Below are 7,686 nucleotides of genomic sequence, written 5' to 3'. Positions count from 1 at the left end.
TTATGTAACTTTTTAGTAAGGTCATATCTAAAATAACATTTAATACAGTTTTGGAAAGGTAATAGCATTTTCAAAAATTTAACTGCTTCAGGGGGTATTTTAGGTTTGTTTTTATAAACACAAAGGGTGTTTTAAGTATTTACATAATAAGAAGAGCGAACATGATATTTTGACAAAACAGTGGGGACGTTTTGAGTATTTTTCCTTTGTAAAATATTCTAAACTTTTTGCTATATTTCAACATGGTTACTAAAATCTTACTATATGTCTAAAAAGCCTATATTTACCAAATACAAACAACATCCATTTCCGTGAAGAGAGATAAGGAGAAGGGGAGAGGGGATGTTTCGTGTCAACGGAGACCGAGGAGGGAGCTCGTGATCTCTGCTCACTGCAACTAGGATGGAGTTTTGAATCAACTCCCGTAGCGCATCGACGCTGTTATAGGCTATCTCTGTTGATAGAGTGATGATCTTCATCACGATCGAGAGATGAGGCAAGAAAGTATCGTCATTGAGGGAGATAGAGAGCCATATGTGAAGGAAGGAGAGAGAAGTGGTTCGGGGGAGGGGAGGGAGAGAAGAGAAGAGGGTTCAATAGGGTTTTCAACTTAGGGGTATTGTTGCAATATTATATCTTAGTAAATTTAGATTTCTAGTAAAATGGCTATTCACTAACTTTTCCAAAATGTCAGGCTATGAAATGGATTATTTCAACGATGATTCCTTAAATTTTGGGGTCATTCTTTGATGAGTGAGTTTTACTCATATATTAAGTACCATTTAGACTTGATATTTAGTTGGTTGTGAGTCTTATGCGTGTTTTTGTGTTTTGGTTGCAAAATTAGGTGAACATGTGACTATCAGACTTGGAATGATTTGGAGTTGGCTTTGATTCAAGTTCAGAAGTTGGAAAGAATTTAGAACATTATTGTTTTGACTTAAAGCTATGTAGTAGTGAAAAGAGAGGTGAAAAGTGAAGCAATGATAAATTTTTAAGAAAATATAGCACTTAAGTTAGGCGCCATTTATGGGCACTGCAGCGCTTAAAAGGGAGCGCAGCCCTTTTATGGCAAAATGACTAGCGCTTAGGCGCTTAATATATAGCGCTACACTGATGGCGCCGAAGTCCTTAAGCGACACACGTTTTTTTGAGCTGATTGAGTGGGAAACTTTTCTGTGTTTGATCCTTTGCCTCAAAACCTATAGATAGGTAATCCTAGGGTATTTACAAAGGACTTTTACTGCAGACCCTTTAGGGAAATTGAGGGAGGAAGAAGAGAAGAATTCCGATACGAAGATGAAGAAGGGGAATTCTGGAGACAGACAAGATTGAATCACTTTCAAATTAGTTTTTCTTTCTCTCGCTCATCATTTTTGAGGATTTTTTTTTTGTTTTTATCTATTTTTATGATGTTCTAAACTTATTTTATCTAGAGGAGAGATGCAGCCGAGGTTTGATACTATGTCTTAATTGTTAATTTATTTTATGAGGTCTTTCATGGTTTATTTGTGTTATTTTGCTCTTAATGCTTCTTAATTGATTGGTATCGATTAGATGAATTGGTATGCATAACTCTACACTCCAGAGAGAGAATTTTAGATGTGATAAAAAAATAACACAACCTAGAATTTTATAGAGGTCGTGAGGCTTATAATAAACAATGATAAACTTTTATTATTTTGATTTTGAATAGAGGTATTAAAATCGGATTATAGGGATAATTCCACTCAGTACTTGAGAGAGGGAGTTGAAATATAATCGGGTTCTTGGCTTATAAACTAGAAAAAACTAATTAGTAATAAATTGAGATTGAAAAGGCATAATTGATGACTAGAGGAAATTGAATCTCTAGAACCTTCAATTGCAATCTTGAGTTTATTTTAGTTTCTAAGTTTTTGTTTTATTTAATTATTAAAGTTACAATTATTTTAATTAAAGCACTTAGCAAAAAATTTGATTACAATTCTTGTGGATACGACAACCATTCTCATCACTTTACTATTAAAACTTGTTACCGTGCGCTTGACGTATATTTACATGAACACTCTCGAACTCTAAAAATTCTCACTTTATCTCCTGAATTTTGAATTAGTCTCACTTAACTCTCTTTGTTAGAATTTCTGTTAGAAGAGTTAGAAAAAGAGTGATGTGGTCACATGGTATTTTTGTTAGAAGTACTTTGTTAAAAACAAGAGAAAAAAAAGAACACTTCACCACACTTAACTCTGAATTTTTAATATGATTTTAACAGAAATTCTAATAAATATATTATATTATATTTTTTTTTATCTTTTACAAATGGTGTTAAGTGTGACTAATTTAAAATTCAAGAGGTAAAGTGAAAAATTTTAAAGTTTAGAAAACAAACTGAAAAAGACTCTAAAAATTCAAGGGTACCGTTAAAATTACTTTTAATTTTTCTCTCTCGTCCTCCCTTTAATTTAATATCGTCGGAGACAACACTAAACGTGTTTTTTGATTAGCCCTAGTTGAACACAAGTGCTTTACACATGTCCATATAAAGGAATCATATGAAGAAAAAAAAAATGAAACGAATGTTGTACCAATTGATGAATTTTTGGTGAATAGAAGGAAGTGTTCCGCTCGCGTACTGACTGAGCATTTACGGAAATAGTTATAGAGGAGTAGAATTCTACTAGGAATTCTGAAGGTAACAAATTCAGCACAAAAAAGGCCTACAAAATAAGAAGAGAGATTCTCTTTTTTGAAAAACGAAAACAGTTAAAATTTAAATTAGTAGATAAGTTTGAATCCAAAAATAACTAATCTACTGATCTAATCCAAAATTATCTACACTAAATCATATTAGCCATTAATTAAAAAGAAAATCTAATTTTTCACACTCCATGTGAGCCGGTCCTAAAGGAATTCGTTTTCTACTTCGAGAAGATGACTCCTAGTCTAATTACAATTAGACATATAAAACTATAAATATCCATTCATATTCAACATTCAGCAGAACCTCTTGTTTAGGGCTTTGGTTTGGGGAGAATACGGCTCTTGATTCTCTTAATCAAATAATTATAACGTTCTCTCCTCACATTTTTATGAGCACAATACAAGTTCATAAATAGACAGAGGGATTCAAAGGCTCTGTACAAAAATGTGAGCAAAGAACGATATAATTATTTTTTTAAGAACGATGGGAAACAAATTCAAAATATCTGTTACTTTCGTATTTGAATATTTCAAAATTGGCAAATTTTTAGTCTCTCGCTTTAGCCACTCTTCAGCGGATTAAAAAGAGTGCATTGTTTCCTTTAAAAAAAAAAAATCTCGATATAGAAGGATATTATTATTATTATTATTATTATTATTATTATTACTTCAAAAAAAGGTCTACGAAGATCTTTCATCAATATAGCAATTAATAAACTCGGTCGACTCGAATTATAACTATAATTAATCTGCTACTTATTAGATAAGGTCCCTTTTAGTTTTAGGTCCTTATTGCTTTGTTTTTTTAATGTTCCTTTGATGTTTTTTAATAGCCTTTCGTTTCTCAACTTAGATTTAAGCTGTTTTCCTGTTTTATAAATTGTTATTTCTTAAATGTGTCATCTTCCAGTCATATTATCGCTTATCAAATTATGGTCGTTTTCTGATATTATGCTTTTTTCTAGTGCTGTAGTTTTCCCATGCTATTGTCGGTTTTCTCTGTTGCCGTCATTCTTCAAGCATTCGAGGCATACCAGATGATGTGTTTTTTTTTTTTTTTTTTGCTCAACGATTCAGGTTTTGTCAAATAATATGCTGAGATTTATCCTACGTTGAATTTCCTAAATTGATTTAAGTGTGAAAAATTATATTATTTCTAGTTGATTTTTATTAGAAAGTTGAAATTAGTTACTATACCAAAACTTAAGTAATGTATTTATGATAATTATGACTAGATAATTAATGTGAAGTGCAATAGGAGGAAGATTACAGTTATAGAATTAACATAAAACTAACCATCCCAATGCTGAGTTTTTATTATATATGGTCCATTGAGTAATTTCTCAGACCTGGTCCATTGAGTAATTTCTCATCTTAATTTGTAATCTGTATAGTCTTCTCCGTTTGACTTCTTTTTTGACCATTGCGGACCTGTGTAGTATTTTATATAATGTGTTTACAGAGATTCTCTTTTTTGAAAAATGAAAACAGTTAAAATTCAAATTAGTAGATAAGTTTGAATCCAAAAATAACTAATCTACTTATCTATTCCAAAATTATCTACACTAAATCATATTAGCCATTAATTAAAAAGAAAATCTAATTTTTCACACTCCATGTGAACTGGTCCTAAAGGAATTCGTTTTCTACTTCAAGAAGATGACTCCTAGTATAATTACAATTAGACATATACAACTATAAATATCCATTCATATTCAACACATTCAGCAGAACCTCTTGTTTAGGGCTTTGGTTTGGGGAGAATACGGCTCTTGATTCTCTTAATCAAATAATTATAACGTTCTCTCCTCACATTTTTATGAGCACAATACAAGTTCATAAATAGACAGAGGGATTCAAAGGCTCTGTACAAAAATGTGAGCAAAGAACGATATAATTATTTTTTTAAGAACGATGGGAAACAAATTCAAATCATAAATATCAGACTCTCTCGGTTGAAAATTTTTAGAGTATAAAATTTCTACTAGTGGGCATTAGCCATTACTTTCGTATTTGAATATTTCAAAATTGGCAAATTTTTAATCTCTCGCTTTAGCCACTCTTCAGCGGATTAAAAAGAATGCATTGTTTCCTTTAAAAAAAATAATAATATCTCGATGTAGAAGGATATTATTATTATTATAATTATTATTATTTATACTTCAAAAAAAAAAAAGTTTCAATACTTATAGTTGGATCCTCTTTCTGAGCCTCGGCTAATGTCATAGTACGGGCTTGACTATCAGCTAAATATTCCTGAAACAAATCAACATTTTGAACAAATGTCTCACTACATAGGGTAGCACTCTTTGCCAAAGCCTCTATAGCCACGTCAACTGCAGTATTGTTCTTGCCCTTCTTCTTGGATTGAGTAGTAGGACCCTGAGACCGTCTGTTTCTATTGTCTTCTGCACCCTGGACTTCATCCGAGTCCCTTGTACCCTCCTCCTCCACTTCCGGTTGTGTGGCATCCCTTTTCGCAGCATTCAAAACATTAATGGCAGCATGTGCATTCATTGACCCCTGTCCAGTAGCAATAGTCTCAAAAAAAAAATCTGTGAAAGTTGGGCAAAGTTCTGCAAACCCCCTTTCTTGAATTTCTTCACCTCAGGATGTTTCTGATATTATAAAGAAAATAAGAGTAAATACTCATGTACAATCCAAAAACCAATTCAACTCTTTCATATAACATAAGATGTTAATGCTCAAAACTTACCGCCATATATGAATCTCATACTTCTTTTTCAGCTGTGACAGTGTTAGCCTCAGAATCCCAACCAAACCCTGTTGTTTCAATTAATGCCTTAAACTCCCTCGTGCTATGTCTAAGCCTATTCCACTTTGCTTTAAGCTGGTCTGATGTGAAATGCTTACCAAACTTAAGTGCTATTTCATTAGCAATTTTCATCCACGTTTTTTTGTCCAGAGTGGATGTTTGCATCCCAGTCTTTGACTCTTCGTATATCAGTTCTACATAAAAATCCTCAATTGCGGCCGGCTATTTCGTATTATCGTCTTTATCACACATCTAAAATAACACTTTCATCATTAAAGTAAATGTCAATTTGTAAAGTATATACACACACACACGCAGGGGCTGATACAGCCCCAATGGGGGCATTGGGGCTGATGGGGGCTGATTATCAGCCCCTATCAGGGCTGATAATCAGCCCCTGATAATCAGCCCCTATCAGGGCTGATAATCAGCCCCTATTGGGGCTGATGGGGGCTGATTATTAGCCCCCATTGGGGGCCTCCCAGGCCAGCCCCAATGGGAGGCCCCCAGGGGCTGATTCAGCCCCAACGGGGGGGCCTCCCAGGGGCTGATACAGCCCTAATGGGAGGCCCCCAGGGGCTGTATCAGCCCCAACGGGGGCCTCTAGGGGAAAAAAATGAAAAAAAAAATCACCAAATCAGATCAAGCATATCAAAATTAGAAACAAAACAACACCAAATCAAATGGAAAACTATCAACCGATTTGGTTGAATATAGCAAATCAAACGGCGAGACGAGAACGGGGCCAAAACGGAAAAAAAAAAACAAATAAGAAAGAAATGCTCAACCAAAACAAACGAAAAACCCTCAAACACCATCAAACACTTTTGGCTAGGGGCATACCTCGGTGAGAAAATGGCGAGATGAGAACGGGGCAGATCGGGGAAGAAGAGACCGGAGGAGCTCAGGCGAGAACAGAACGGATGAGCTCGGGTGAGAAGCAAACGGCGCAAGTCAGGCGAAACGGACGAGAAGAATGGCGGGGCTTGGCCGGGAAGAAGGGCTCGGCGGAAGAAGGGAAGAAAAAATCAAAAAGGAAGAGAGAACGGAAGAAAGAAGGAAAACGAAAAGGAAAACCAGAAAATGAAAACAGGTTTTTTTTCGTTTTCTGAATTCCACAAAACGACAAAAAACAGTTTTGTTTTTGTTTTTTAAAACAAACTTCGCCAAACGCATTTCTTAGTACCATTTTCAATTTTTTGCTTTAAAAAACGTGAAAAATGAGATTGAAAACGATAACAAACATGCCCTTAATTTTTCTCTCTCTCGTCCTCCCTTTAATTTAATATCGTCGGAGACAACACTAAACGTGTGTCTTGATTAGCCCTAGTTGAACACAAGTGCTTTACACATGTCTATAATTTTTTTTTTCTTAACTAATTTTGTTGGATTCATTTAGAATGTGACAAACTTTTATCACAAAAGGCTGATATGCAACGTTATATAAAGAAATCATATGAAGAAAAAAAAAATTGAAACGAATGTTGTACCAATTGATGAATTTTTGGTGAATAGAAGGAAGTGTTCCGCTCGCGTACTGACTGAGCATTTACGGAAATAGTTATAGAGGAGTAGAATTCTACTAGGAATTCTGAAGGTAACAAATTCAGCACAAAAAAGGCCTACAAAATAAGAAGAGAGATTCTCTTTTTTGAAAAACGAAAACAGTTAAAATTTAAATTAGTAGATAAGTTTGAATCCAAAAATAACTAATCTACTGATCTAATCCAAAATTATCTACACTAAATCATATTAGCCATTAATTAAAAAGAAAATCTAATTTTTCACACTCCATGTGAGCCGGTCCTAAAGGAATTCGTTTTCTACTTCGAGAAGATGACTCCTAGTCTAATTACAATTAGACATATAAAACTATAAATATCCATTCATATTCAACATTCAGCAGAACCTCTTGTTTAGGGCTTTGGTTTGGGGAGAATACGGCTCTTGATTCTCTTAATCAAATAATTATAACGTTCCCTCCTCACATTTTTATGAGCACAATACAAGTTCATAAATAGACAGAGGGATTCAAAGGCTCTGTACAAAAATGTGAGCAAAGAACGATATAATTATTTTTTTAAGAACGATGGGAAACAAATTCAAAATATCTGTTACTTTCGTATTTGAATATTTCAAAATTGGCAAATTTTTAGTCTCTCGCTTTAGCCACTCTTCAGCGGATTAAAAAGAGTGCATTGTTTCCTTTAAAAAAAAAAAAAAAATCT

Source organism: Morus notabilis, unplaced genomic scaffold (assembly GCF_000414095.1).
Source record: "Morus notabilis unplaced genomic scaffold, ASM41409v2 Scaffold625, whole genome shotgun sequence".
In the NCBI taxonomy this organism is placed as follows: domain Eukaryota; kingdom Viridiplantae; phylum Streptophyta; class Magnoliopsida; order Rosales; family Moraceae; genus Morus; species Morus notabilis.
Note: the sequence above shows the minus strand (reverse complement) of the source record.